General features: G+C 40.1%; 1 protein-coding gene and 1 long non-coding RNA gene across 4 annotated transcripts in view; one reads left to right on the top strand and one right to left on the bottom strand.

The window, feature by feature from the left end:
• LOC125617491 overlaps positions 1-323 on the bottom strand; it is a 486-nt gene extending 163 nt beyond the window's left edge. The window contains exon 1 of the long non-coding RNA XR_007348523.1: positions 26-323. This is a non-coding gene — a long non-coding RNA (uncharacterized LOC125617491). The remainder of the gene's footprint in view (positions 1-25) is intronic.
• The window catches only part of Elovl5 (ELOVL fatty acid elongase 5), an 85,347-nt gene that overhangs the window by 8,935 nt on the left and 52,894 nt on the right, over positions 1-23,518 (top strand). Inside the window, exon 1 of one of the 3 annotated variants that reach the window (XM_015487865.2) lies at positions 558-712. The exons of 1 other annotated variant lie outside the window; for it this stretch is intronic. The gene's annotated coding sequence lies outside the window, so the exon portion shown is untranslated. Of the gene's footprint in view, positions 1-557; positions 713-952; positions 972-23,518 lie in introns of those variants that run through there. One more of the 3 variants, XM_048805485.1, reaches the window with a different exon arrangement.

Here is a 23,518-nt window from a genome sequence, read left to right as displayed (position 1 = left end):
TACCTCTAAAAAAAAAAAAAAAAACTAAATCCGTAAGAAAAGCACGCAACAAATCTATCTAAAAGGAATTAAGGTTGTAACAAGAGTTTTGAATGGTTTTGTTATTGCTTTGTTAACTTCAGCCCTCTGCTCCAGTAGGTCTCCGTTGGCATTTAATTCTTTCAGCTAAAAACAAGAACTGGTTCCCATTCATAGTTGTAGAAAAGACCGTTATGAGGGTAGGCTTCTGCCGCTCAAATACTACCAAAGAATGTCACTGGCATTAAAAGAATCAGAGTTCAGGGCATTGGGAACTTCACTACTGCTATTGCGCAGACTCTGGGTTCCACGCAGGCTTATTAGGAAGAAAGAGGGCAAAATTGCCCGAAGACACGTGAACTAAGGGGGACCAACCCCGGCGTCTGCTCCCCACTGCATCAGATTCTGGAATTTGCAATCACGAAAGTTCTATTGCCTGGGGATTGGCTCCGGAGCCCCATGACATCATAGCGCTTGATTCATTCTTTGGGCCCGGATTGGCTGGCCGCGCCATTGTGACGTCACTGTCAGCCCACGTTCTGATTGTAGATACCCGGCGCCTTCCTCTTCCCATCGCGGCGGATCCTAGCTACCGGCGCCTCCCTCCTACATCCTCTCTGCTTCAGCTGGCCAAGGGCTCTCCTGCCGCCGCCTTGCTGCTTCTCAAAGCTGCTGCTGTCCCTCAAGCCAAGAGGTAAGCCGTCAGCTCCAGGAAACTTCGCCGGGGCCAGCCGCTCGGCCATGACACCCTCGCGAGCGCGCGGCCGGAAAGCGGGCTGCAAACCGCTGTTAGGTCCCGAACCTAGTGCAGAGGAATAGCTGCCGGCTCGGCCAGAACTCCGCTCGCTCCGCCAGCCGGTCGCTCCTGGGGGCAGCCCGGCCCCTGGAGCGTGGACCCGGGTGCGGGTACAGCGGTGGAGCGCACGGCAGCCCACCCAGCCACCCAGGTTGAGGTAGCGCGCCTCGGGGGTTTCCACCGGGATGCTGTCGCACCTGTGTGGCCGTGCGAACCGCAGGCAGCCCCTTTTGCGTGCTGACAGACCCCGCGGAGGCTAGACACCGTGCAGGAGACCAGAGGCAGGATGGATATGTTTGTGCGCCCAGTTCTCCCTCCTTGTCAGACAGCGCTTTTCTTTAGGAGAAACAAAACCTGGATGATTCGCAGAGCCTATGCGGGGACGTGGGTCGGGTGAGCACCCTGCTGCCGGGTGCGTTTGCTGATCCTCTCCGGCCTTTTTCTCTTCTTCCTTTGCCTCCGCCCCTCTGAGGAAAACCAGCTAGCTCGGGACCACTTCAGTTTTTATTAAAACCAGATAACTGCAGCCCTGGGATGAGGGTGATAGGAAAACCAGAGGGTGGGGACTCGCTGTCGACCTGGGCGGCCCTTTTACGGAGTCCGGGCCTCGGAGAGGCGGGGAGGAAGGCGCGGGAGCGGCCCTCAGCCTGGGGAGCTGTGGGGTGCGTTTTGTTGTGAGTTATTAGGAAAAGTGCCCTTTTACTCCTTACATACCAGTGAGACTTCCCTCTTCTTTACTCGAGGTAGTAATGCCTAGAGCAAAAGTTGTTCTTTTTGAACTGTCTTGCAACCGTTCAGTGCTTTTGCACTTGGCAGTTTCCTCTCCTCACAGTTAATTGTGAGTTAAAATCATCTTGCTCCTTGATTGCAAATTTAGAGAATGCATTTCGCCGAGTTTTGCAAGGGTCTCTGTGTGTCCTCTTTATTCGAATGTAGTGTATAACTTATGTGCTTGGCTGGATAACTGAGAGGTGTTTGATGGGGAACCAGCAGCCTTTTTTTTTTTTTTTTTTTTTTAAAGCGGGACCCGTGGCAGGAAGCGTTTTATGGGGTTGTACGGAAAACCTAAGGTTGCTTGTTAGGTTTTGTAATTCGTTCCCCTAATTACTTGGCAGAAACCTGTTGGTTTGCACTTGTTTTGCTTGCACGTCTCAGCAGCACTTGGTGCTTCATCTACACATTCAAACAGATAGTTTTGCATTCGGTGGCTGTGTATAAACACTTTAGCTTTTATCTGCGAATGGGGACAAGTGGATCACTTTTCTAGTTAGCTCAGTCACTGACTGCTGGGGATTCTCCAGGAAGGCTCTGCCCTTGGAAGAGAAACATTGCTCATTTTCCTTTTAGATTCTTAACCCAGTCATTGCCAGAAACTTTCTGTACTGTTACCTCTTTTTGTTTTTTCTATTCCATTTCTAACTTAAGATAAAAGGGAAAATATTATGGATATTAGATGGATAATTTTACAGAATCTGGGATAGAACTCTGCATAAAAGCGAAAGCAGAAAGCATATTAAAATTTGGTTGTCAAGATTTTTCAAGGAAAGTATCTCGTACCTTCAGACACTATCCTCATCCCTGTAACTCCATTTCTTTGTCTGTCAGTGGGAGAGGGGGGTTCACATTGCATATTTATTATATGGATTTCAAGAGATGATACAAATGAAAGAGTCCAGCACAGGTCTGCAAAATGGTGATTTGATAAATGGTTCCTTTTCTTTCCTGGAGCTTTTGGTTAGAGACCTTAATTTTTGTACCGTTGATGTTTGAAAAAGTCTTTTTTTTTTTTTTCACTACTTTCTCTTTTGCTCTCAGCATAATTGTTGCTTGTTCTCCTATTTTTAGAGGTGAGTACTTATCCTTGGATGTCTTAATTCTAACTTGAATTATACAAATCAAGGCAAAACTGTTTACCTTCCTTCAGGGTAACTGAGGAAGGTTGTAGAGTGTAAGTAGACACTTTTTTTTTTAACTTTTTCCTTCCTGACATTATACTTTCCCTCTTCTGATACATTTTGTAATTATTTTTTTAAATTTCTTTGTATCTACCAATTCTTCTGTTACCAATAGTCTAACCCTCCTATTAGTTACCTATACTTTTCCTTGCATTTATTCTGTTTCTGGTACTACTGTGAAAATACTTACTAATGGTTTGTTTTCCACACATAATTTGTATAACCTCCCTGTGAGTTTTATCACCCCCCCTGTTTTTCTTTTCTTCTTCTTTTTTTACACTTGAGAACTAAAGCCTAGAGATGTTAGCTGACTTTTCCATATTCACAGAACTTTGCCTCTTGCAATATACCTTCTCCTTCACCTGTCTAGGATTATTTGTTCAGTTTGCTATGTGCCATTCACATACCTTGTTAAAAATCTAATTTTGGGCTTAAAGCTCCAACCTAAGCCATTCAAAATTAATATTTGTTGTCTCAGTTTTACCTAAAATCTGTTCCCCCTTTTAAAGCCCATACATGATTTCTTTTTTTATTAATCCATTAACTGTCAGTTATTTGTGTTTAGATACAAAGATGAATGACACAATTCCTGATTCCAAAGGGCTTCCTGATTTAGCCTTTTTCACACACTTGGAACAAAGGGGTGTCAGAAGCATATTGCCTGGGGTACTTGTCTACGTGTATCTGGGAAAGCTTTATAGCAGAGCCATCCACATTAGGCATATCAGTTTCTTGAGCTGCTGAATTGGTCAGGATGCTTTTGGTGCAAGAGGTAGAAAGCCAAATTCAGTTAGGTTTAACCTCACACCTGCCCTGAAAAGTCCTTGAAGGCAGGACTTTGGCTTTGTATTTAAGAGTCCTCTTAGGTATTGGTTATGTTCTTAGGTTGATTTTATAAGATGACTGCCAGCAACTAACTGGACCTTCTTGGCACTACAGCAACACAAGAAGACTTTTCTTCCCAACATCTTCAAAGAGGGGCTTTGGCCTAGGTCTTGAAGAAACCTTTGGTTTCTTAAAGCAATAACTGGAATATATCTGATAATAGATTATCAGTAGATATCTGATAATCTGGGACCCATCCCAGAAGTGAGGTTGAATCTCACCTCACCTAGCTGGCTATTGTACCTTAAGGAAGAGCCTGAGGAAACAATAGAAAGTCAGCTACAGTGTCTTCTGTAAGGTCTTCCAGGATGTCAGTACCCAAACAGGTGACTGAATTGAATTAAACTGAAGTGAATGGACATTGAAATTTAACCTTCCATTTTGTAGAGGATCTTAGTTGGCAGGCATTGATAATGAGAACTTGTATTCTAAGCAAGAGGGAATTTGGAGAGCAAACAGGTACAGAATCATTGAGCAAGAAACAAGTAGCCCAGTTGGCTGAAGCTGAGAGGGCAGAAGTGGAAAAAAGGTTAGATAAGCAAGGTACTGGTGTAGTAATAATGGTTAACATTATTTACTGTGTGTGAGATCCTATATAGATCATTTTGTGAGGACTTCTCAGTTATTTAATTGGTACTAGAACATTCCCACTTTACTGATGAAGATATGGAGACTCAGAAATTTTAGGTATTTGCCCAAGGTCACAAAGCATCCAGCCCAGATCATCTTGACTCCCTAGTCTGTTCCCTTTCCTGAGGTGTTTGCTAATTGAATATCACTAAACTTTTGAACCAGGAGGGTAAGTTATGAGTGGTGTGCTCCAGAAATAGGAGTTGTCAAAGTGTGTAAGATGGATCGGCAAGGACAGAGACTGGGAATGTAAAGAGGGGCAAGAGGCTGTTAGAAGTGACAAGGTCTAACCTGGAGCAATGGTCACACAGACTGTAGACAGGTGACTGTAGTAGATTGTGTTTAGGATAGGGCCTAGAGACCACTGGGACTCAAGGGCCAACCAGAGGAGGGGTATTCCAAGACTGGGTGGTGGAAGAGGCATGATATTTTAAGGATAGGAGTGACATTATAAAGACAGGAGAAAACTTTGAAACCAGATGGAAATATCCTAACAGCCCAGTTTAGATATTCAAAAAGGCCATTTCTTCTTCTTGAGTTTAGATTCCTCTTCTTTGTGGTTAGCTTCTGTCTTAAGAGGTTAGTTTTTTGGTGGTTCTTGTGTAAGTACACATTGATACTATATTTCATCAGTTCTTAAATGGTTTTCCACATTTTATCCTCTTGGTAGAGATGTAGCTTATAACCAACAGATCTTAAAATCACTGTAGGCATTTTCCAATGTTTTAATATTACTAAAAATGGGGTGCTTTTCACATCTTTGAGTTAAATGCCATTGGTGAGAAAAAGGAGAGCCCTAATATTATTGAAGTTTACACAAATAGTGTCTAGCAGAGCCAGGAGTAAGAATCAGTCTCCTGGGCTCCTTCCATCAAATGAGTTACCTCACATAATAGTCCATATAATAGATACTAAAGTACATACAGTCCCCTGATGCAGGATTACATAAAGCACATAGGTTAATCTTCTGCTTATTAAAACTGTAGTTGAAGAAGACTGCAAAACATGATTGTAGGTAGGGTGCCCTATTGTATAGAAACAGACTGTTGTTCTGGTTTCTTGTCCTAACTTGCTACCAACCATGAGAAAATCAACTCAGGGCATTGGTTTCTTTTCTTCAAAAATGGAAGATTAAAATTTCTTATTTTCATTTTCACCAAGAATAAATCCTTTGTTTCTGTTTGACGAGGGATAAAAAATGAAAATGGAGATCATTTAGGTCTTAGGTAGATGATGTCAGAGTTGGTGATGGAAATTGCAGTAGTAGAAGCAAACTGTCAATGTTTTTTACTATTAAGGGGTTAAAGCATAAGTGCTGAGGATGATCTGGCATAGTGAAGCAAATTGTCACAGAAATATGAATCTGACCTAATTTTAAATTTCTGTAATGGGACCTCCCTACCCACCCAACCCCAATTTCAACCCATAAATGTTGCTGTTGCCAATTATTTTGGTTCCTTCTGGGCTCCCATTGACATATTTCCTCCATGGGGACATTTTTAGTTCATTTGTAGGCACTTGCTCTTAGAATTGTGTAGCCCCTAGATTTAAAATATTCATACTTGGTGATTTTTTTTTTTTATTTTAGAAAAACTAAGTTCCACTCTTGCCCCTTCCTCTTCCCTGCCAGTACATTTGTAATTGTTTTCAGGCAAAAGTATGTCTTAGTATTCCTTATATTTTAAGGGGCTGTGGCTGTGGCTCAGCAGTATTCCTTATATTTTAAGGTAGTCTTTTGTACCTTTTCTTTGATGTCCTTTTTTTACTGTCTGGGATTTAGGAAATTGTTTCAATTTTTAGTGCTGATACTGTTGTTTTTTCTGTAATTGAGAGAATAACTTTTTTTGGGGGGGTGGGGGGTGGGTAGTACTAGAAATGGAATGCAGAGGCACTCTACCACTGAGCTACACACCTCCTTGCCTTTTTAACATGTTTTTAAATTTCAAGAAAAGGTCTCACTAGGTTGCTGAAGCTGGCCTGGAACTTGTGATTCTCCTACCTCAGCCTCCTGAGTAGTTAGGATTACAGGCATGCACCTCTGTACTGCCTGAGAATAACCATTTTCTTGAAACATACATACAGTTTTAAACTATAATTCTTATAGTAGCTAACACACCCCTGTTAGCACATGCTGGTTATAAGTGCCATTTCTCCTAAGTTCTACCTTTGCCTTTTCCTTTTCTCCAAGTCAACAGTTTCATCCTGTCAGAACTAATCTTTTGTAAGCCCATACTAAACAGACCCTAATTAAAGCCTTGCTGCAGAATTGGCCTCTTAAGTACATATTTTTCTGAGTTTCTGAACCCCAGAGTGTACTGTTCCCCTTTTGCCTTGGCACAGCAAATGCTATTACAAAGTGATTGTTATGAATTTCTGCTTCCCCAAAGAATAGTTCTCAGGACACCAAATACAGTAATTATTCATTTGCTTCCTTGGGAGTTTGGGCAATGTGGTGTATGTCCCTAGGGGTGTGTTCAGGGTACCTCTGCTTCAGTCTGTGGCAGAAGAAACAAATTACTTTAATATTTACAGATCAGCTGTATTTGTTAGTTGATATGACCCCAGTGAGAATTTGAGTTTGCTTCTGATAGCACTTCTGAATATTTACCTGTTATGGATCTGAGTTGGATATAAGATACCAGCATCTATTCCTCTTTTAAGTAATGTAAGAAGTGGATTGAAGATGATGCCGTTCAGATTAGCAGCCACACATCTGTGTGGAGTTCCTCCTCTGCTACATAGGTCTGTGTAGACTCAAGATAAATCATTCTTCTTCCTTGAGACTTCAGGCCATATCTAGAACTTGGAAATCATAGTACCTGTGCCCATTGGAGGATATTGATAGCATGAGTATTATGTATGACAGTTAAGTAGGGCATTGGCTAATTTCATTAACATGATAGAAGATACATCTTATATAAGATATTAAGTCATTATTTACAATAACGGAAGATTATAAGACTTAGAGAAGATATCCTTTAGAAGAATAAGTTGTGCTACACTTGGACAATGGAATACTTGGCAGATTTAGAAAAAAAAACGAGACTGTTCTGTGGGATTCTGAATATAACTGTTCAGTGTCACATAGCAGGCACCTTTCCAAAGTACTCAACCTAAATTAATTCATTTTGTGCTCACAAAACCACATGTTGTAGGAATCCCAGTTTTACAGATAAGGAAACTAAGGTGCAGAAAGGTTACATCACTTGTCCAAAGCTGCACAACTACTAAATGACAGAGTCAGGATTCAAACCCAGACAGGTGGGCTGAAGTCTGCTTATAGCCACCCTGCTCTTTTGTAGCCTGTCAGACCTAAGTAGTCATGTGCATGTGCAGCCTTGGGCTCAGAAATCAGAAGAAACAACTAAAAGTTGAGTTTCTTATTCATCATTACATTCTGAGAGGTTGATAGTACAAACAACACAGGGCTTTTGTGGATAGTAATTAAACAAACATTTAGACAAAGAGAGCTGGTAGAGAATAACATTTATGATCAGTCCTTGAAAGGGGTGACCTTTTGTTTCCTGCCTACTATTCTTTTGAATATTGTGAATATAAGCTGCCTCGTTTTTGGACATTAGAAATGCAGAGCTGGTGATATTAACTCTGTGATAGAGCACTTGCCTACCTTGTACAAAACCCTGGGTCCTATCCCCAGCACTGGGAGTGGGTGGGGGATACAAACATAGAACTCTATTGGTATGAGAAATCATGTTTAAAAGTCCTGCCTCCAGTTGAGTAGCCTATGGAATCTAGCATTGGTGTCCTTACGTGGCCCCAGCCCTATCTGGGTTTGATATATAAGGTGTGTAAAAGACCTAAGAGGTGTGGGAAGGGAGGGAAGGGTGTCCAAAGCTCCTAGGGAGAGCTTTCATCTCTAGGTCATCTAATTTCCTTTGGGTGGAGGCGTAAGTCATATGAGTATTTTGGAAACACCTACCAAGTCATTCTGATACAGACCCTGTTAAGGGCTGCCATGTTGGGCCACAGTGTTCAGGGTGTTGGATACCTTTCCTGCCTTTAGTTGTCTCAGGATTCTTAGACTCTTTCAGAACTGAGTTTTCTTTCTGGATAAGAGTTACTAGTTCTGATTAGATGGTGATGGCTAAAAATACCGTATTTTCTAAAATTAAAAAAAAATTACAATATTTACATGATGTCTTATATATTAACATGGAATCTGACCAGGTGATTATACCCTGTTGACTTTAGCCACCTTGTCTAGAAAAGATGAATGTATGATTACTAGGTTGTGTTTGCTTTTAAAAAATTCCACATTTTTTTGGTACATTTTATTCATGCTTCTCCCTCCTCATTTACCTCCAGACCTAATCAACAATTATAAAATTTAAATTTTTAGATCCTGTTCAAAAAAAGAAATGTGTTTTTGTGTTATATTCCTTGTATTACACAGGCTTGAGTTAAAATCTTTTTAAGACATTTACACTGGGGGGAGGGTGCAAAACTATATATTAATTACATTTCTAAACCCTCTTTTAATTTCAGCCAAGGCTGTAATAATACTGCCTTTGTATATTTTGTTACAAATTAGTTTGGAGAACATGATAATTTATTTTGAATATTCAAGTGATCACATAGGTTATGAAACTGCAGTCAGATAAGAATTATAAGTAGCTGCCCATAGGAAAATATGTTACTTAAAAGCCTCTTGACTATTTGTCTCCCAGCTATTTGCAGCTGCAATGTGTTGGTTCAGATGTTTAGAGTATGACGGAGATAGAGCCAGCATCTCCAAGCCAGTCTTTAAGGGAGCCATTAGAACATGTGTAGTATCTCCATGTCTATTATCTGCATTGTCTGTCAATTGTCTTCTCTACACAATGCTCCCTACAAGCAGGTAGTTGTCCTGTGAAACAGGTGGAAATTTCTCCAAAGAGCCCCATAAAGACAGAGTCTCAGGACTTCCTCCAGGACAATGCAGTGGTAGTTTCATTTTCAGAGCAGCTTTTGTTTGTTTGTTTGTTTCTTTTGCAAGGAGTAGGAGGGTTTGGAATGAGCTCAGTGACCCTGAAGAAAGTTGGCTCTGATTGTAGTGACAGTGAGATAGGTGATTGTCTTTTTTCTTTCTTGGTGCCAGGGATTGAACTCAGGGCTTTGTGCATTCTAGAATGGCAATGCACTTGACCACTGAGTACATCCCCAGCCTGACTAGGTGCTTTTTACTGAGCCATGGTAGAGAGTTCAGGCTTGAGTTTACCGTCTTTTTGAGAAATGAGACTGGCATATTTTAAAGGGACTCGCATAATTCAATACTAAGGTAAATAGTTGCAAAGTACAGTTGGAAGACCAAATTTCACTAGCTCTTCTGCTTACGACATCTGCAGGGTTCTATCCACTCACCCATTGTCCATCTCAGATGTTTATTTCTGAGAAAGTAACCATATGTTCTTCTGAGTTCTAGATTCATAACTCCTCATTAGCTAGGTTTACCTGGATGCCCCACAGACCTTTCCTATTGGCCAACATGGTCAGGATCATCACTGTTGATCAGTTTGTTCAAACCATCATGCTGGAAGCAATGCTTTGGTCCTTTTCTTTCATCAATCATTTTCATTCTTCAAGTGAGAATGACCAGTGCTTTCATTTCCTTGATTCCTAAGAATTTGTCTGGCATGTTTATCTCTTATCTCAGTACCCACATACTGTCTAGCAGGTGGTGTAGGTATTTAGCAATTAATGTGCATAATTAGTGCTGTAGATAAACATGTACCTTTCAGATATTATCGGTTTTGTAATCTGCACTAGTGGCTGTGTGAAATTGAATATGCCTTGATAGCCTGAGATATGTTATACTTCACGAGTAGCTTAACTGGGCAGTAGACTCTGGCAGGAGTTTCCATGCTTCCAGCCTGAAGGAGTAGAACGCTTTAGATTGCTAGATGCTCATTCCACCTACCCAGAAACAGAGAGTGATGTGCTTATTTGCATATTACCTTATAGAATTTTAAGGTAAAATGTGCCAATGATAGACTACTCTGGTGGTACTATGCCCACGAAAGGAAATAAGTCAATTCTGGTGTCTAAGCACCCAAGTATTCCATGAGTAAAATAATAGTGGAAACCCACTCTTTAAATCTCATTTTGATTGAAAGCAACATTGAGCTTAAAGTAGATCACATACATGGAAAAAGCCTGTTTCAGTAGCCACTTGGCCATTAATTCATTGATGGCTTACAATTCTGTGTACTGCTTTCTGCTAAGGAACATAGATACTGCAGAGACATGACAGTACACTTAGCAACAAAAAGATGATGCAATAGAAAAGGTGACAGTTTTTACTTGAATCAGTAAATAACTAATTACTGATACTGCAGATGTTGACTATGTATGTTGCAGTTAGGTTTGGCAACAAATGATGGGGAATTCCCCACATTAATAGTGGATCAATTATAGGATCCCCAAGTGTGTGGTAGTGTGCTGGTAAATGTTCTAGGGTTGGTTTAACCCTTCGTAAGCTGCTTCTAGCTCACTATACATCAGTCTTAGTGTGTGACTTCCATCTTACAGGTAGCAGAATGGGAAAAGAGACAGAAAGTAGAAGGAACATGAATGGCACTTCCTTAAAAGGGAAATTCCCTGAAACTGCTCCTGTGTACTTTTGCTTATGTCTTATTGGCTAGAACTTGAAAATGTGGCCACATGAAGCTGCAAGAGGCTAGAAAAATTCCATCTTTTCTTTCCCTTCTTTTTCCCTTTCTTTCCCTTTTTTTCCCTTCCTCTTTTGCAGTTCTGGGGATTGAACCTAGGACCTTTTGCATGTTAGGCAAGAGCTCTGCTACTGAGCTACATTCCCAGCTCCAAAATTTTGTCTTGATTCTGGGTATCCACGTACAGTTAACAGTTTTGCTGCTGTTTATATTGGGTAACAACCCATAGTCTGTACCACAGGCAGGGACAAGATCTGAGTCTCCACCCACCTGGAGTCTGGAGGAGGGTGCTGACAAAAGGAACAGATATGGACGATGAAGTGACTAAGTTTGTGGTAGAGTAATGAGAAGTGCCATGGAGCAATCAGGAAGGATACTGCAGATTCAGGATACTGAATCTGTTTGGTGGAAAGAGGAAATGGGCAGGTGTGGGCGATTGAGGAGCACATGAGGGCAATTGAGGAGCACGTGAGGAACCTGACAGCCAGGGAGGAAAACAGAGAAGCAGGAGCCTTATGTAAGCATAGGGAACAACACTAAGGAGTCTGTACATTTTCCTAAGAGCCTTTTACTGGCTTTGGGCAGGTGAATAACCCAGAAATATGCTTTTGGGGTCAAAACAACAAAAGACTGAAGGCAGGAAAGATCCATTGGGATGGGAGTGTATGAATCCAATTGAGACATGATCGTAGCCTTAATTAGATAGTGACTTTGGGGATTGAGAGAAGTAGATATAAATCCTATAAATCTCATAGATCTTAGGGACTGGGAAAGAATTTAGAAATAATTTGGTCTACCTTTTCACTTTACATATGATGAAACCAAGTTTAGAGTTTTAAATGGCTTGCTTAGGGTCACACAGCTAGCTACAGAGCAACACCAGAAACTCCTTCTCTTTCTAAAGTCTTTCCTTTACTGTCACTATCCAGTGATCTAAATTTGGGGAAGCGGCATTGTGGACATTTTGGAGAAAGCATAATTCACTTCTGGCAGGGAAAGCAAGACAGCTGTGGAAGGTGGGTGATGTTTAATTGGGATAGAATGGAGAGGGCAAATTACATGAGGATCCGTGGGGAAGAAGCTCAGGGTATTTTGGGTGCTCCTTAGATTTGTGATCTGTGTATAGTACTAGAGTACTTCTACGAAGCAGTGTAAGATAATGCTGTAGACATATTTTGAAACCGTGAAGGGCTTTACTATAACAGTAAGTGGTTCAGTGGGCTAAGGATGTACCCCAGGGGCAGAGCCCTTGCCTAGCATATGTAAGGCCCTGGGTTCAATAATCCCAGCACTGGGGGAAGCAGGGAAGAGGTAAATGATTTAGACTTAATTCTCTCTCTCTCTCTCTCTCTTTTTTTTTTTTTTTTTTTTGGTACCGGGGATTGAACTCAGGGCACTCAACCACAGAGCCACATCCCAGCCCTATTTTGTATTTTATTTAGAGACAGGGTCTCACTGAGTTGCTTAGAGCCTTGCTGTTGCTGAGGCTGGCTTTGAACTTGCGATCCTTCCTTCTGTCTCAGACTCCCGAGCTGCAGAGCCACCGTGCCTGCCTAGACTTAATTCTTTAGCAACAGGAAGCCAGTTAATATTTGTTATGAAAGGACTAATGCAGACTTTTAAATAGTAAGATCTGTATTTATTAGGCAGTTGCCTTTCACAAGTTGGTGGCTGTGGTCATCAGAATAAGCGCCCCCCCCCCCCAAGAAACCAAAAAACATACCCATCTTCCCTAGCTTTTCTGTCTTGGAGCCAACCATAAAGAAATTCCCTGACCTGCCTCATCTGATAGCAGATCCTAAGTTGCTCATTTCCGAAGGGGTCCTGCCCCACACCTGGAAGGAAGGAATGCAGCAGAGGCAGGCCAAGAAGAATCTGAACAGACAGGCCTTGCTGGGTTTCCCCACTCAGCCTATTCACATGGACTATACTCTTTTTTGTCCAGTCACATTTCTACACTTGAAGCCTCCACAAATCCCAAAGAACAGGTTTCCAGGAGTTTTGCACAGCTAAACCCAAGGAGGCTATATTATTATGTAACTAATATTATATTAATTATATTAGTCCATTTTCTGTGGCTTTATCAAAATACACAAAACTGGGTCATGTATAAAGAAAAGAGGTTTGGGGTAAGGATATAGCTTAGCTTGCCTATTGTGCATGATGCTGTAGGTTTGATCCCCAGCATTATAAAAATAAGTAAAGAAAATTTAAAAGGAGAGTTTTTGTTGTTGTTGTTGTTTTTATAAGAGGTTTATTTATCTCACAGGTAGAAAATTCAAGATTGGGTGGCTACATTGGTTGTTCCTCTGGTTGAGGTTTCCCTTGGCTGCCTTGCAACATGGCACATGATATCATGGTAGGAACACATGCAAGAGGGTGAGATGAGAGGACAGAAAACCAGTTAGCAGGGAAGGGAATGCCCTGCTCTTTTTATAACAACCCATTTTCACAGGGTCCCTGAAAGAAGTGCATCAGTCCTTTCTGAAGGCAGTGCCCCCAACAACCTAATTACTTTCCCCTAGGCTTTACACTTCTCATATTGATACCCTGGAAACCAAGCTTCCAACACATGAACCCTTGGGAGACAAACCACATCCAAACCGTAGCCAATGTCTGTGTCCTAATCCCCAATACCTGTGAATGTGTCAAGTTATAGGCACAGAAAAATTAAGGCTGCATATGGAATCGTGTGTCCCCTGCCCCACATATGGATGAATTCTTGTTCACCTTCCAGTGAGCCTCCTTGGGTTCAGCTGTGCAGAAGCTCCTGGAAACCTGTTCTTTGGGATTTGTGGAGGCTTCAAGTGTAGAAATGTAATTGGACTAAAGAGTATGGTCCATATGAATAGGCTGAGTGGGGAAACCCAGCAAGACCTGTCTGTTCAGATTCTTCTTGGCCTTTCTGCAGCATTCCTTCCTTCCAGGTGTGGGAGAGGACCTCTTTGTAAACTAAGGATCTGCTATCAGATGAGGCAGGTCAGGGAATTTCTTTATGGTTGGCTCCAAGACAGAAAAGCTAGGGAAGACGGGTTTGTTTTTTGGTTTCTGTGACCTGCTTTGAGAAAGAGAAATTGTCCTTGGGCAGGAAAAAAGGAACAGATGAAATGGTGTCAGGGGTGTGTCAGAGGGAGACTTTGCTTTCTGAGGCCTGAAGTGCCCCAACATTACAGCAAAAGACTGGCTGTCCTTTATCATTCTGAAGCTGCTTCAAGAACCAAGGGCAAAAAAACAAATACTTTAACCTCATTGTTCTAGTGATTTAGAAAGGGCAGTGGAACATATAAGCCAGGAATTACAGAGGAAAACCAAACTACATAGTCACAAATTGCTTAATGGTGATGCTTTTCAGAAATGCATCATTAGTGAATTATATAATTATGTGAGCATCATAGAGTATACTCCCACAAACCTAGATAGTATAAGTCAATGAAGAGATACAGGAGATGTAGCCAAGAGATTGTAAGAGATGGAAGAGGCTGCTGCCAGTGTAACATAGTACATGCATTGCTTCACATTGTATGCAAAAGGGGTGTACTCTAAAATAATAAGTATAATGCAAATCTATAAACCAGTAATATAGTTATTTTCCTTACCAAGTGTTATGTACTTACATGATTGTGTGCTTTTACAAGACTGGCAGTACAGCAGGTGTGTTTATACCAGTATCAACCCAGATATGTGAGTCTAGAACTCACACGTGGCACTAGGACTTTATGACAGCCATGATGTCACTGGGTGATTGGAAGTTTCTGGCTCTGTTATGTTTAGTTCCAGTATGTTCCTTTGGATGGACCCCCTTTGTATGTATGGTTTATCATTGACTGAACAACATTGTGGTAGTGCATGACTGTGTACCACAATATCACACCTACCTTTTTTCCTAGTGTTCAACCTAAATTACTTTTGCTGCAATTTTGAATTGTATACCCTTGAGCTTTTAATGCATAAAATATAGTAAGTTAATACTAATTAGTAAATTAAAATGAACTAAAAACAATTCTGTAGCTTTCCCTTGCCTATTTTTCCCAGTGCTACTGGTCTTCTTTCCAGAAACATCTCTGCTTCCAGTTCCTTTGTCACCTAGTCTCATCTGGTCACAGGCTCTGCTGAGGGTAGTGATGGTTGAAGCCCAAACTACACTTTATGGTGTACTGGAAAAGAGGAACTGGAAGCTACTTGATATAACATTTTTACATGTTTTGCAATTCCTGGGTTTTAGAATTCCTTTCTTCTTCATAATTAACTTGGCTATAGTGATTAAAGTTAGACTCTGTATCCCTAGAAATGAGAAATGAAATTATTTTAGAGCAACTTTGGCACTGGAGATTTTTTTTTTTTTTTCTGTGATGTCACCTTGCCCCTCTCCTTCTCCTACCTTTTCTTTTCTTTCATTTTTTTGGCACTGAGGTTTAAACCCAGGGAAGCTTTTCCACTGAGGTGTTTGCCAGCTCTTTTTTACATTTTTCATTTTGAGACAGGGAAGTTGCTAAGGCTGGTCTCAAGGTTGCACCCTTCCTCCTCAGCCTCTTGAGTAACCGGGATTACACCACCATGTGTGGCACTGCTTTGCCTCTCTATCTGTCTGTTGATGCTGTTTCTCTCTGTTTGATCATTGTCCTACCTAAGGACATCTTCACCATGTAATTTGAATTTACAGGTGGAAAGGATTTTTCAGTGAAAGCTGTACTGCATGTAATTTAAAAAATTTAAATCCTATAAAGATGTGAGATATGACTAATAAATGAATGACTTCCATAGCCTTGCATGAAAACCACTTTAATTGCAATTATCTTTACTTATGTTTCACCCTCCAGGAAGGGAATAAGGATGAAACAAGAGGTCCCATTCATTCTGAGTTGACCAGCTAAACTTTCTATTCTCTTCCCTTTGACTTGATTAAAATATGATTGTTGTGTGCTGAATTGTGGATTGTCATTTACATTAGTCACATCTCTATAAGACAAAGCCCCCAAAGCATAAGCCACATGCAGCATGACTGAGTCATGATATGGGGAGGAAAAGATGGGTCAGTTCTGTTCTTCAGTGTTTCAACTGTACTATCCACTGTGAATAGTCAAGATTGGTTTTTTTCTTTATTTAAATCAAGTTGTTTTAGATTGTATATATGGTTCATAAGCATTTCTCTGTATTGTTTTCCAATCTACAAAAGGCAAACAGAGAAAACATTTTGTAGGGAGAAACCTGCAAAAGTCTGTGTGGCTGTGACCTGATGATGAATGCTCTGAGCTCTAGTCAAAAGCACTGAGTTTCTTCATATTCAGGGGGATATGTGATTAACCTTATAGCAGGTAGGTGTGGAGCTTCATTGAAGATTTCTTCTCATTGACACTGCCCTTTTGCAAAGAAATACTTTTCCAAATCATGAAAAGTGTGCTCCAACAGGTCAAATGTTATTTTCAAATTCTTATTTTGGAGAAGGAAAAGTCATGTAATTTCCTGTCTTACTTATTAATTTGTTCATTCATTCATCCATTTTCTCCCTCTTTCCTATCTCCTGCTTTGTCCCCCTGCTATCTCTCTTCATAGGTATGTGTGGATATAAATGCTTGAGCATTTATGCAGAGATTGATAATTAAATCCATTCTATTTGTAGTACTGTCTAATGCAGTTTAGCCTCAGGAAACTTCACTGAGAGTGTCCTTATTTGGAAGGGGAGTTGGTATCATGCTTTGGCTAAAATAACTGTTTTTATGCCCACACAGTAATGTGAAACTCAGCTCACTCTTGTTTGATTGGTTCTTTCCAATTTCTCTTAATATCACACTACATATGTGATAATTTGATGAGTTAGTAGGGAACTAATTATCTCACAAATACTTTTAATTATAATGAATTTATTGTAAGTTTGATTCAATATTGCTAGCTCATTTTCAAAATGATGATTTTAACAAATTTTAAGTATTAAGTGTTCTGTTTTTAAACTGTGTACTCCAGGTTTAACTCCTGAAACATAAAGACTAATATTTTAGGTGCATTTATGATATTTATTTTTAAGTATGGAAGGTAAATTTATGTTCTTTTTAGAAACAAAATGTTTGGGGAGAAATTCTATACATGGTTCTTAATACAACAGCTGTGAAACTTCTTGGTCTTACGACCTGTACTTTTAAAAATTATCAAGAGCTTTGGTTTATGTGGATTATATCTGCTGATATTTACCCTATTGGAAATTAATTTTAAAATTATTTTTAAATAAAAATTTTAAATAATTACCAATACATTTTAAGTAATAATCCATTATCTGATAGCATAGACAACCTATTTGTGAAAACAAGCAATGCTAGGTGTTTTTGCCTGTCCCTTGCATTTCTGGCTTAATGAAAGACAGCTGAATCCTTCATCGGCTTCTGCAAACCATTGAAATATCACACATCATGATATTTCTCTTTACATGCTCTTTTCCATGGTGTAGAGCTGAAAATAAAAAGGTAGTATTATGAAAGTTGCTTTTATCTCATCAAACTCCTGAAAAAGGCCCCAGAACCCTAAGGGTTAACTGGATTCCACTTTGAGAATCCTTCTGCACATAGGTTCTTTTCATTGTATTTTAAAAGACCACCCCCTTTTAGTTAGCTATTAAAATATCATTTTTTTTCCTTCTTATTTCAGCAGCTGTTGCTTCTTGTTTTCTTGAGTATGACATAGAATATATGTATGTCACATTTGGACTTCACCAGGTGGACTGGTTTTGGTCTTTTTATCAACATGACTGTATCTGCAGGCTACCCTACTTAGGTGGGATAATCTGTAAAAGTATATTCGTGCCTCTCACTAACACTGGTTGCTTGGTTGGGCTCTATTAGTACTACAGTGGTCAATTTTAAAAGTACAAATATGAAAGGAGTAAAGGAGACTTTTAATGTAGCCATAACAGTTTTTTAGATGTTCATTTTACTTTTTATATTCATCTCTTTCTCTTTGATATCTTTGCTTTATAATATTTGGGCTTTTGGGGTTGGCTGTCATTTGGAGTAGTTTTAAAAATAGCCAGTTTCTTTTTGGTTCATGCATGTTTTTTGTTCAATACTACTTGACCTTTTCTTCTACTGTTGGTGTTGGACAATGCCTTTGTTTTAATAAAATTCTGCTGCATCATGTCCCACATCTCCATCTTGTTTTATATAACTATTTAACTCTTAATGTGTTACAGAAGATTCCTCTAGTCTTTTTGTGTAACATCTGATGGTGTAGAGCTCTACTAGTCTCCCCTTGACTTTACTCTGGGGAATTCTTTTGAGATGTTTATAACCTTGGATTTTGTGGTAATCAAATTCAGGTGTCAGTACAGTGAGCTACTGTATTTCTAGATACTGAGATTTATAAATGGAATATATTTTTTAATTAATTTTTTAAAAAATTATATGACAGCGAGATGCATTACAATTCATATTACACATATTAGAGCACAATTTTTCATATCTCTGGTTGTATACAATGTATATTCATATCAATTCATGTCTTCATACATGTACTTTGGATAATGATGACCATCACATTCCCCCATCATTTCTAACACAGTGCCCCCTCCTTTCCCTTCCCACCCCTCTGCCTATTTAGAGTTTGTCTGTAAATGGTATATATTTTGCATTGTCCTGTGTAGTGGTCACTAGTTAACTGTAGTTATTGAGCACTTGAAAAGCGGTTAAGGTAACCGAGGAACTGAATTTTTAGCTTTATTTAATTTTAGTGAATTGAAATAGCCACAGTAGCCCCTGTCAAGGGTATCTGGAAGGTTCTTATAAAAATTTTTAGTTGATACATAATAATTGTACATGTTCATGGGATACAGTGTGATAATTTGATTATGCATAACATGTAATTTCATATAACATGTAATGATAAAATTGGCTAATTTGTATTTTCTTATGTTAGGAACCTTTGAACTCCTCTTTTTCTAGTTATTTTGAAATGCATAAAAAATTGTTGCACACTGTAGTCATTCTACTGTGCAATAGAACACTAGAAGATATTCCTCTTATCTAACTTGGGTACCTGTTATCTTACTTGTCTCTATCCTCTTATCCTCTACTCTTCACAACCTCTAATGACCAATATTCTGTTTTTACTTTTATGAGATGAACTTTCTTAGCTCATTCATGTGAGTAAGAACATGTGTGATACTTATCTTTCTGTATTTATTTTACTTAATGCCTTCTAATTCTATTCATTTTGCTGTGCATGACAATTTTATTCTTTATGGATGAATAATATTCTATTTTGTATATATATCATATTTTCCTTATCTGTTCATTTGTCCATGGGTACTTTGGTTAATTTCCTGTCTCGGCTGTTGTGAATGGGCATGCAGATATCTTTGACATAATGATTTTATTTTATTTTATTTTTTTGGTGGTAGTAGTGGTACTGGTCGGGATTAAATCCAGGAAGCTAAGCAGACACTCTGTCTCAGGCCCCTTGACTGACTTTTATGTATATACTCATTAGGGGATAATATGAAAGTTCTATTTTTAGTTTTTTGAAGAACCTCAGTATTGACACCAACCGTGTTTTCTAGTAATAGCTATACTGACACCCACAGTGTATTGGAGTTCCCCTTTCTCTCCATCTTCACCAGCATTTATTTAATAATAGCCATTCTAGCTGGGGTGAGGTGATATCTTGTTATAGTTTCCCTGATGGTTAGTGATGTTGAACATTTTGTATACTTGTTGATCATTTTCTTTTGAGAACTGTCTGTTCAAATCATTTGCCCACTTTAAAAAAAAATTATAGTTGCAGATGGGCAGAATGCCTTTACTTTATTTGTTTATTTTTCTGTGATACTAAAGATCAAACCCAGTGCTTCACACATGCAAGGCAAATGCTTCTCTGCTACTGAGCTATAGCCCCAGCCTGCATTTGCCCATTTTTAAACTTGGATTATTTGGTTTCTTGTTGCTGAGTTATTTGAGTTCCCTGGGTATTCTGGATATTAATCTCTTGTTAGGTGAATTGTTTGCAAACATTTTCTCTTATTTGGCTGATTGTCCTTGACAACTTTTTTTAAATGACTCATTCTGATCTGAGTTTCTTGGCAGGTTAATCTTCATCTATTCATTTTTAACAGGATTTTCTTCTCTCAGTCAATTTTATTATGTATTATAGCAGGGAGGTTTTACTATCTGCTTATTGCTGGAAATGGAACTAGAAAGATACAGGAAGTGAAAAATTGGAGGCTCTTCATATTGGCTGTTTTTTTGAAATCTTGAGATCATTCTAGATAAGATTAAGGGAACAATCAGTTCAGGAAATGAATTTCAGATTGGGGAGACTGGACCTGTTTTGTCAGTAGGAAGAAACCCCCTGTGGAGAGGCAATTGAAGGTAAAATGGGAAGTGAATAAATTCTTGAAAGAAGTAGGAAAGAATTCAGGAGAAAATAGAGTAATGGAAAGACATTCTATGAACTATCATTTGATTCAGCAGCCCCTCTACTGGATATATATCCAAAGGAAAGGAAATCAGTACGTTGAAGAGGCATCTGCACTTGTAAGTTTAATGCAGCATTATGCACAATAGTCAAGAAATGGAAACGACCTAAGTGTCCATCAACTGAGGAACACGTAAAGAAAATATGGTAAATAGTACACAATAGAACACTATTCGGCTTTTAAAAGGAAGGAAATCCTGTCATTTGCAGCAGATTGAATGGAGGACATTTCATTAAGTGGAATAAGTCAGACAGAGAAAGACATCACAAGTTCTCATTTACATGTGGAAGCTAAAAAGTTGATCTCATAGAATGGTGGTTAACAGAGATTAGAAAGAATGTAGGAGAAAGGGAACATGGAAAAGAGAATATTTAATTACAGGGGTACAGTAGATAGGAGCAATAACTTCTGATGTCTTGTATCAAAGTAAGATAACTATGTTTGACAGCAGTTAATTAAATATTTCAAAATACCTAGTAGAGAAGATTTTAATGTTCCTACACAAAGAAATGATGTGTTGGGGCTGGGGTTGTGGCTCAGTGGTAGAACACTGTGAGGCACTAGATTCGATCCTCAGCACCGTATTTAAAAAAAAAAAAAAGGTATTGTGTCCATCTACAACCAAATATATACAGAAATGATATGTTGATCTTATCATTACATATCATATACATGCAGTGAAATGTCTTACTCTACCCCATAAATATGTACAATTGCTATACGTCACTAACAAAATATATTAAAAACAAAGACACTGTAGAGGGAAGACTTTTTAAAACATTTGAATTTTTAAAATTGAAGTTCTCATAATAACCATTTTAAAGTATTCAATTCAAAAGCATTTAGTACCAGTCCATGATGTACCAGGTACTCTAATTCCAAAATGTTCCAACATCCCTGAAGAAGACCCTGTGCCCATTAGCAGACACCCTCTTTGCTCTTCTCCCCAGCTCTTGACAACCACTGCCTGCCTTCTATCTCTCTGGATTTGCCTATTATGGATTTTTATATAAATGAGATCATAACAATGTGTGATCTTTTGGCTCCTGTCACTTAGCATGTTTTTGAAGTTCATCTACTGCCCTTGCAGTGTGTAAGGAGGGATGTTTGAAAAGTAATTTTATTCATATGGACATCCTGAGTCTTGGCAGAACAGCTGTTCAGCCAGTTGGATTTACTTAGGATTAAGGCTTCATGGTGCATGTGTGACATCAAGAGTATTTGTGGAATGGCTGATGGTTCAGCCCCAGCAAGGGCATCCTGTCATGGGGCTAGAGATGGGTGTGGACCCCAAAGGTCTGAATCCTGATGCTGTCATTCACCAAGAGCAGATGGAAAAGAGGAGGGTTCCAGGTATTTCAAGGAGGGAGGGGTTGTCCTTTTCAGAACCAGTGGGGTTTGAATGCATGTGGAACCAGCCAGGCACAGTGGTGCACATATGTAATCCCAGTAGCTTGGGAGGCTGAGGCAAGAGGATTTCGAGTTCAAAGCCAGCTTCAGCAACAGTGAGGTGTTAAACAACTCAGTGAAACCTGTCTCTAAATAAAATACAAAAAAGTGCTGTGGTTCACTGGTCAAGTGCCCCTGAGTTCATTCCCCATCCTCCTCCTCCCACCTCAGGAAAAAAAAGAATGCATGTGGAACCAAGTGCTCATTCAAAATGGGGACATCCCTTCTGTTGTACCTTAGGGCATTCACCCATGACTTAATATTACAGCAGGCAGGTGGCCACTCCCAAGTTTCTATGGAGGCAAATGATTGGGGGTAGTCTCTATATTTTGTCTGGCTGGGTAATGGCATTGCTTCAGATCTCTGGGCTTCCCACTCAGCTGGAACAGGGTGATGGAAAACAGACCTTGAGTTTCTTTCTGCTTTGATGGAGGCCTGGAAAGCTGAGCCAGCCATTCTTGTTGGTGCCTAGGGCAAAGGCCACCACAGAGCCAGCTGTCTTCTCCAACTGCCTACAGAAAAAAAGGACTTCTGGCCTTTAAGGTCTTCCCTGTTTTGTCCCCAATATGCTTTCTAGCCTCACGATCCAGCCCACTGTTCATCCTTCAGAGAGGAAATGAGCAGTCTGTGTGCCACGTGGCCGATGGTTCATGGTGCACCAGACAGGAACAGCCTTTGCCTTCATGTTAACTGCACATTAAATAGTTTGTATTTGAGTTGTGATTAGAGTGTCAACAGAGGGACATAACCCAGCCTGGGGATTTAGGGAGGAGTCAGAAGATTCTATGGAGTCAGAAGATTCTATGGAGTATACCTTTCAGCACAGTGAACATGGGAGGTAGGAAATAAGTAAATGTGTAAAGGGAGCTTTCCCTGTGTATGATCTGCCTGAGTAAAGGGTGCACTGGAGAAGGTGAAGTGCCGCAGTCTGGCTAGGCACAATCAGAAGCCACTTGTCAAAAGAAACTAACTTTATTTTTAGAACCACACACGCCAAACAAAACAGCCTCTCAGGAAAAATCCTCAGAGCCTCAACTGCCACCACCGGCTTTCCACAAGCCTCTCTCTCCCACACAAGCTTCTCCCCACCTCCCCCAATCCTCCTGCTCTTGAGGCCCATTGGCTGGGTCACGTGGGCGGCGCCAAAAAAGTCCCCCAGTGAGCAGCTCCGTGGTCTGAAAGGGCAGGGAAACAGCCCAATGAGCATCACCGCAGAGGAGCCAATCAGCTAGATGTTGCTGGGGCCGCTGTGAGCCAATCATCAGCCGGCAGCTGGAAGTTTGCTGGCAGCTGGAAGTTTGCTGGGGCCCCTTCGGCTGTGGCTCTCAACAGTGAAGGGAAGCAGTTGTGGTGGTAGAGGGCAATGAGAGGAAAGGGAGGTGAGGAAGGGCAGAAGTTATTGGGGAGTGGGCCTGGATGTGAAGGAACCTCTAAGCCAAGTGGGAGATTGTAGACTGCATCCAAAGAGTAGGGAGATTGAAAGGCTTTAGGCAGAAGTGGCCCTGTCAGTTTTGGTTTACAGTTCTGGTGCAGCTTGTTGATGGATAGGCAGAGGTTAAGAGTGAATGCCTGGGGGCTGGGGTCGTGGCTCAGTGGTAGAGCACTTAACTAGCATGTGTGAGACACTGGGTTTGATCCTCAATGCCACATAAAAATAAACAAA

This window comes from Marmota marmota, unplaced genomic scaffold (assembly GCF_001458135.2).
Source record: "Marmota marmota marmota unplaced genomic scaffold, marMar, whole genome shotgun sequence".
Classification (NCBI taxonomy): Eukaryota; Metazoa; Chordata; class Mammalia; order Rodentia; family Sciuridae; genus Marmota; species Marmota marmota.
This window is presented reverse-complemented; position numbering and strand designations above follow the sequence as displayed.